Source organism: Schistocerca piceifrons, chromosome 7 (assembly GCF_021461385.2).
Source record: "Schistocerca piceifrons isolate TAMUIC-IGC-003096 chromosome 7, iqSchPice1.1, whole genome shotgun sequence".
Classification (NCBI taxonomy): Eukaryota; Metazoa; Arthropoda; class Insecta; order Orthoptera; family Acrididae; genus Schistocerca; species Schistocerca piceifrons.
In genome coordinates this window covers 194,176,140-194,185,157 of record NC_060144.1, presented here as the reverse complement: position 1 = coordinate 194,185,157, position 9,018 = coordinate 194,176,140, and positions in this window count along the sequence as shown.

Below are 9,018 nucleotides of genomic sequence, written 5' to 3'. Positions count from 1 at the left end.
CTGTGTTTGCTGTGAATAATTATCTGTGGTACAGGTCGCAACTGGCTCTTCTTCCGATGAAGCATTTTCTTCACTAATATCACATACTGCTTCATGGTGACCACCAGTTATCACAAAATGAGAATCAGAATTAGAATCATAAAAAATGTCATCGTCGTTCCCATTTTCCTCTTCACTTACATAATGTAATTGTTAGTGCACCCAAGCTTCATAATCTCGGTCAGCTGCAGACATTTCATTCCTCTTAGGAAATCGCTCCATGCTATATCTGAAAACTAACGAATTCATTCATATCATAAAATGCTTTTGAAATTAAAAAAAATTTTAAAAATCAATTGAAAGGAAAATATGCAGTATTTAGAAACATGTGGGCATTCGAGCTCCCTAATTATCAAAGATAATGCAAAACTTGTGGTCAGGCAGGTACCCAATTTCGCGCTCAGTTCTAAATAATATACTTTATCGTTAGATCGTTGCTTTACACACAGCAAGCATTAAAGTGAAGATACCGAAAAACGTTTAAAATGAATTATGGATCTGAAAGACTGTTGTTTCAAGTTAAGGGTTAAAACACAAGAATCTAAAGAAATAGGTTCTTCTAATTTATCCAGTGCCGAATCCACTGCTCTGCGAAACATAATGATGAGACAGATAAAGAAACATAATGTATTCTCTACCTAGTGGAAATGACAAAGTATGGGAGATTGTTGCCAGAGGTCACTCCCTGTCGTCCACAGAAAGTTGGACGCCACAGGACGTGAAGTCAGCGTGGTTATAAGCCAAATGGGTCTGGCCCCACAAAGAGAGGCAGTTGAAGGAATGAGAAAACACTGCTTGTCAATCATCAACCAATTACCGCACACTCTGGTGCTGTTTCTCATTACAACATGGCCCGAGACACTATTTGTATAACTTCACACGAGGAAGAATTGCCGGGAAGCGGGAAGAAGAACGAAGTGTGACGATTTAGCCCAGGAGTTTGATCTTGTTCATAGGACTGTTTCACGTGCATGGGGAGCATTCTGAACCACAGGCAGTGCTGCCCGAAGGAGTGGAGGTGGTCGACCTCGATCAGCTACAGCAGCAGGTGACCGCTACACTGTGGAACAGGCACAAAGAGATCCACATCAAACAACGCGTGCCGTTGAAACTACATTTAATGGCATGGCAAGACAAGCAGTCTCACGTTGCGTGACGACTGCATGGGGGTGGTCTCTTTGTCCGAGGGCAGGACCACACACCCACACATCGGCCTCTCCGTTTACCATACTGTCAAGCGCACTGGAACTGGACTAGCGAGGAATGGGGTCTCGTGCTCTTCTTGGTTAGAGCAGATTCATAGTGAGTAGTGATTCTGGACGTACCTTCATGTAACCAGAGGTGAGATCACCTAATGATCCCTGGAACATTGTCGAATATTATCGTTTTGTTGGTCCAGATGTTATGGTATGGGGAGGCATTGGTGTACTGGCCTCCAAATCTTTGAACACGGTAACTCACCGGTTAACGTTATTCTGACACTGTACTTCTTAACCATGTGTGTCTATTCACGGGTGCTTTCGGCCCTGAATTCAATTTTATGGGTAACAGTTTTCGAATGCCTCGAAAAATGTATGTGGTAGAGTTCTTGGGATGAGAGGATACTCGGCGAATGGACTAGCCTGCACGTTCCCCTGACCTAAATCCCATCGAGCGAATACGAGATGCATCGTGAAGACGTACTGTAGCACGACAAGATGCGCTAACCATCATCCAGCAGCTGTTAACCGCTTCGCTGGAGGAATCATGCGCCCTACAACAATAACTCTTTACCAACCTCAAGGCTAGCATGGGACCACGTTGCGGACCATTCACTGCCGTCTGTTATGATCACACACCTTGTATGTTGTTGTTGTAGGTTAACTGGGGACCTAGAAACGACGGAGAGGCTCCGTCCCCGCCGCAGCGGCAGTGGTCCACAACCCCACAACGACTACCGCAGTCCACTTCACCCCCCCCCCCCCCCCCCCCGCCGCCACACACCTAACCACTCTTTCAGGGTTATTGTGCGGTCCTGCCCCCGGTGGACCCCCCACCCCCACCCCTCTCCCCCAGGGAACGTCTCACACCAGACGAGTGTAGCCCTTATGTTTGCGTGGCAGAGTAATGGTGGTGTTCGTGTCCGTGGAGAACTTGTTTGCGCAGCAATCGCCGACATAGTGTAGCTGAGGCAGAAGAAGGGGATCCAGCCCGCATTCGCCAAGGTAGATGGAAAACCGCCTAAAAACCATCAACAGACTGGCCGGTTCACCGGACCTCGACACAAATCCGCCAGACGGATTCGTGCCGGGGACCAGGCGCTCCTTCCCACTCCGGAAAGCCGTGCCTTAGATCACTCGGCTAACCGGGCGGGCTACCACACACCTTACTAAGAACCATTTTCCGCTTTTTCTAATGTGCAGGGGATCATTACGAATCACGATGAGTTCTGTGTACTTATAAGCCATTGAATAAAAGTGTCATTTCTGTTCGTCTCACTGTATATTTCTTTCAGTTGCTTCTGTACTGCCGGCCGGTGTGGTCGTGCGGTTCTAGGCGCTACAGTCCGGAACCGGGCTGCGGCTACGGTCACAGGTTCGAATCCTGCCTCGGCTATGGATGTGTATGATGTCCTTAGGTTAGTCAGGTTTAATTAGTTCTAAGTTCTAGGCGACTGATGTCCTCAGAAGTTAAGTCGCGTAGTGCTCAGAGCCATTTGAACCATTTTTTTGCATCTGTACTATACCGTAACTGTTCATTCTGTGTAGGGACCGAGTTTCATCGAGCAATGTTACTTGGTAATGATAAATTATGCGAAAGATACTTTCGTCCCTAAGTTTTGCACACAAGTGTGTGTACTTCATTACGTTGCGCCTAGTATCGTGCCGCGTGATCGTTCACTGACTTATTTCCATTTACAGCTGAGCTCGATCTCATGAATGATTCCATACAGTGTGAACCCATTTTGTATAACTGTCGCAGGAGTTAAAGAGTTAAAACTTACAGCGCTGTTTTAATACACTCGAAGAGCCAAAAAGTCAATATCATTTCACCAAAAGACGTTATACATTGACGCGACAAAAGCCATGGATATGCTCATATACAGATGGCGGAAGTATCGCATGCACTAGGTATGAAAGGGCAGCGAAATGGTGAAGCTGTCATTTGTACACACGAGGAGAGGCCAAGACGTTGGGATCACTGATTTACTTTAAACTTTGTACACCTTTACTAGGCCATTGTCCGCTGCTCGTGGTCTTGTGGTAGCGTTCTCGCTTCCCGCGCACGCGTTCCCGGGTTCGATTCCCGGCGGGGTCAGGGATTTTTCCTGCCTCGAGATGACTGGGGGTTGTTGTGTCGTCTGCATCATCATCATTCATCCTTATTACGGTCGGTCTGGAACCGCGTGACCGCTACGGTCGCAGGTTCGAATCCTGCCTCGGGCATGGTGTGTGTGACGTCCTTAGGTTAGTTAGGTTTAAGTAGTTCTAAGTTCTAGGGGACTGATGACCACAGATGTTAAGTCCCATAGTGCTCAGAGCCATTTTTGAACCGACCTGATTATCGCTGCATGACAGGAATTAACAGACTTTGAACGAGGAGTGGTAGTTGAAGGAAGACGCATAGGATATTCTACTTCGGAAATAGCTAGGGAATTCATTATTCCGAGATCCCCAGTGTCAAGAGTGTGTCGAGAATACCAGATTGCAGGGGCTACCTCTCACCACGGAAAACGCAGTGGCCGACGACCCTCACATGAAGACCGAGAGCAGGGGCGTTTGCTTTGAGTTGCCAGTGCTAACAGACAAGCAACGCTGCGTGGAACAGCCGCAAAGATCAGTGAGACTCATACGACGAAAGTATCTGTTAGAACAGTGCTGCGACAATTTGCGTTAACGGGCTATGGGAGCAGACGTGCGACGCGAGTACCTATGTTAACAGTACGACGTCGGCTGCACCGCCTTTCCTGGGCTCTGGACCATATCGGTTGGACCCTAGACGACTGGAAAGCCACGACCAGGTCCGATGAGTTCCATTTTCAGTTGGAAGAGCTGATGGAATGGTTCAAGTGTGGCGCAAACTCCACGAACCTATGGATCAAACTTGTCAACAAGGCAGTGTGCAGGTTTGGTGTGGCACCATAATGGTGTGAGCTGCGTTTACATGGAACGGACTGGATCCTCTGGTCCAACTGAACCGATCATTGACTGGAACGGTTATGTTCTGCCACTCAGAGACCATTTGCAACCATTTAGCGATGAATTTTTTATGGATGACAGCGCGCCGTGTCGTCGGGGCAGTTTTTTGGGATTGGTTTGAAGAACATTCTGGACAATTCGAACAAATAATTTGTCCAGCCAGATCACCCGACACGGATCCTGTCGAACATTTCTGGGACATAATCGAGAGCCCAGTTGGTGCACAAAATTCTGTACCAGCAACACTTTCTCAGTTATGGGTCGGCTGCAGAGGCAGTATTCCTACAGAAGACTTCCAACGACTTGCCCAGGCCACGTTGTGTTGCTCCATTACGCCAGGCAAAAAGAGGTCCGACACGCTGTAAGAGGTCCATGACTAAGGAATTAGTCGCTGGCGCACTCGAGCAGATGTAATTTCGATGGACTGCTCACGCGCTGCCTGCGATATATAAGCTATAAGAGAATCTCAGACCAGAGAGCAGTGTTGTATGCAGTAGGAACTGTGTGGCAGTATGAGTAAAGGAGCGATGGCGGTGCCTCAGCGATGTAGTATAAGGTAAAAGCAGCCTCGTGCATATGTACTATTGTTATATCAAGTCCCATGTAAATGTTTTTAAAAGAATCTCTTAATTATAATCTTTCTTATAAAATTTTACTTTTGACAATCATTAAACTCAATTTAAAGATGTTACTAATTTCTCCAATCCATGGTCATCCTGATTATTGTAAAGAAAAATTAGTTGTTTCTTTTTATACATGACAAATCTATCGGCCAGCATTGCACTGGGCTGTGCCAGAAAAATTTCTTGTTGGAGCAGATATATACGCGTTATTCGGCGAACTTATTGAGGTAAGAATTTTCAATTTATTCAGAATGAATTTTCAGGGCCATGAGGCAGCACTGCTGACGTCCAAAATTTACCAGTTCACATTCACAGTCAAATATTGACAGGTTATAAGTGAGCCACAGTTTTATTGAGAGGTTAGTCACGTTATTATTGTGAGGTTACGGAGTAATAAACTATTGGTAGGTTACAGAATTTATGTGTTGCGAGGTTACACTAAATGTCAATGCTATACATATTTTTACTATTAGGAGGTTATACTAAATGTGAATGTTATACATAATTATATTTTTTCTGTTAGGCGTTTACAAAGCTGTTAAGAAATATCCCATTTACTTTCAAACAGACAGCCTTTACTTTTTTCCCACAGTTACGTTACTTTTTAGTTCTATAAGACTCGTAATGATTCGCTTTCATCAGCATTTTTTATTTCTCCGATAACGTAGTTACTTAAAATGAAAAGTTAGCTGGCCAGCCGGGGTGGCCGAGCGGTTCTAGGAGCTACAGCCTGGAACCATGCGACCGCTACGATCGCAGGTTCGAATCCTGCCTCGGGCATGGATGTGTGTGTGTTCTTAAGTTGGTTAGCTTTAAGTAGTTCTAAGTTCTAGGGGACTGATGACCTCAGAAGTTAAGTCCCATAGTGCTCAGAGCCATTTGAACCATTTGAAAAGTTAGCTGAAGTGTTGAACATTTTTCTTGAGTGGTAGGATAAGGGCTGCAAGAATAGCTCTGTTATTAATTTTTCTTGGAAAGTTTGTGACGTGTTAATACTACGAGCCACCACGCTGTGTCACAACCCTGGGGACTGAGAACCTGGACGAATGACGTTAGAGGGATGGAGGCGAGAAGACAATTAGTCGGACCGAATGGAGACTATAGGTGTTGTTGCCGTACCAAAAGAAGGCTTGATTAAAGCACTGTGCACTCCTGCCTTGTGTCCGTTACTGCCTGACGTATTTCTTCAATTTCCTCTAGGGTGAATACAAATGATGTTGAAATTAACAATGATTACTGTCCAGTTGAAGAATGTTAGTTACTGCAACAAGGCGCAACGAATGTATTGTTACTGGAAAAATGCGCAGAGAATATTTGCATCCATCAATTCACTGCGACTTATTTTCATTTAGTTACAGTGCAGTGCAGTTTTTTCTTCATTTAATGAACTCTACGTAAGGCAGGGAGACTTGTTCACTCTTAGAATTATCGCGGTGTCAGGAGTTCAAGTCTGTGAGTCACGAGACCCAGACGGATTTTCAGCAACTTCGCTACTGTAGCACCGCCAAGCACCTGGCACATGTAAATGCACTTGGAAATGATTGTGCGTTGTGTATATGGAGGGGAGGAGCTCAACAGAATGAAAATGAAGTCGTATTTCGGAGCTTATTCTGAGGCTATAAGTATGGAAAGTCGTTTTGTAATGTGCGATGAATTAAAATCTTTTTTTTTCTCTTTTTTACGCAGTGTGTTGTCGATAACAGAGTGAGATGAATATCCACTCTCTTTCTTCAAAGTGAATTAGATTATAGTACTGACAGATTTCTATAAGAAGTCTAAATTAAGAAAGGTGTATGTATTCCTTATTCACGACAGTCCACGAGCATACCAGTATCTCCGTCGCTCACGCTCCTAGAACTCAATACTCCATTAACGACACAAGAAAGTCAACAGATACTCCATCATAAACGCAACGCGGCTCCCGGTAACGATTTCATTACCTACAGGCACCTAAAAAAATGCGCCCTCTCCTTCCTGGAAATCCTAGTCCCCCATTACAATATAATCCTGAGCTGTGGAAAACCTCCCGAATCCTCCTCTTCCTCAAACTTAATATACCTGCCTCTGACACCTCCACCTACCGTCCCGTCAGCCTCGTCGCCGTGTTTAGCAAGATTTTTGAGTCGATCATTTAGTTCCGTATCCATAAATGTCTACATCAACACATAATTACCCGATCCTCTCCATCAATATGGCTTCCGTCCGAATTTCTCCTCCCATGACTAACTCCTCTACCACACTTATGTCCTACCCCTCCAAATCAACAACCGTAAATCCGCCATTTTTGTCTCTTGAGACCTTGAGAATCTTATGACCGCGAATGGCATTCCTGGCTCCTCTTTAAGCTCCAGATATAGAGGAGATTTTCGTTCTTCAAATTTGCCGTAGTTATTAAACATAAAACATTTTCCATAATTCTGCAACAGACTGGCGTCAACGATATGGGTCTATAATTATGTGCATCTGTCATACGGCCCTTCTTGAAATCGGAAATGACCTGTGCTTTTTTTCCAGTCGTTAGCACCTTTAGTTGCTCCACTACTAGGATAAACTACTGCAAGATACACTATGTGATCAAAAGTCTCAGGACAACCCCAAAAACATATGTTTTTCATATTACGTGTATTGTGCTGCCACCTACTGCCAGGTACTCCATATCAGTGACCTCAGTAGTCATTAGAGCAGAATGGGACGCTCCGCGGAACTCACAGACTTCGAACGTAGTCAGGTGTGGTGCTTGGGTGTCACTTGCGTCATACGTCTGTACACGAGATTTCCACAGTCCTAAACATCCCTAGTTCCACTGTTTCCGATGTGATAGTGAAGTGGAAACGTGAAGAGACAAGTGCAGCACAAAAGCGTACAGGTCGAACTCGTCTGTTGACTGACAGAGACCGCCGACACTTGAAGAGGGTCGTAATGTGTAATAGGCAGACGTCTATCCACACCATCACACATGAATTTAAAACTGCATCATGATCCACTGCAAGTACTGTGACGGTTATGCGGGAGGTGAGAAACCTCGGATTTCGTGGTCGAGCAGCTGCTCATAAGCCACACATCACGCCGGCAAATGCCGAACGACGCCTCGCTTGATGAAAGGAGCGTAAACATTGGACGATTGAACAGTGGAAAACGTTGTGTGGAGTGACGAATCACGGTTCACAATGTGGCAATCCGATGGCAGGGTGTGAGTATGGCGAATGCCCGGTGAAAGTCATCTGCCAGCGTGTGGAGTGCCAACAGTAAAATACAGAGGCGGTTTTGTGGTCGTGTTTTTCATGGAGGGGGCTTGCACCCCTTGTTGTTTTGCGTGGCACTATCACAGAACAGGCCTGCATTGATGTTTTGAGCACCTTGTTGCTTCCCACTGTTGAAGAGGAATTCGAGGTTGGCGATTGCGTCTTTCAACACGATCGAGCACCTGTTCATAATGCACGGCCCGTGGCGGAGTGGTTACATGACAGGTAACATCCCTGTAATGGACTGGCCTGCACAGAGTCCTGACCTGAATCCTATAAAACACCATTGGGATGTTTTTAAACGCCGACTTCGTGCCAGGCCAGTATCTAGCATTTCGACGTTCGTACGATGGTTGAAAGAGGTGAAACCATTTCGGAAGACCGAATTCAGTACTTCGCTCTTCTCCCTGTTATCCTCCGTTTCGATGCCAGTTGTTAACACAATCATTCAGTGCAAACATCAGAATACTCGCGCACTTGAATCTAAACCCAGTTACGCTCGCAGACATGCTGGTGCTGCACAACGGTATTCGATGACTGCATTTATCAATCTTTCTTACACTGCGGAGGCAGTCCTTGCGTTGCGTGCGTCGTATTACACAGCTAGTTTTCCTCCGTTATTCAACTGCAGTATTCGTCTACGGAAGGTGGCAGGTCTCTCCAGCTACAGAGTGAAGACAGAACAGTCCCAGTTCGTGGAACTGCGGGGCGTCGCTTTCTTCCTGGAACGCCGGGCAGCCACGGAAGTGTCCCTCTGGATTAAATAGAAGCCCTTGTAGGAGTGCCGAGCTGCTCACCCCGCCCTTCGCTCCCACTCCAGGCAGCCAGCGCTCCCCTTATCGGCTCCTACCTGGAACCAGCCGCCGCTGCTACTGCGCGGTGCGCCATTTGACTTCCGCTAAACATGTTCGGGCCTGTCCTTTGCTGTGCAGCGTT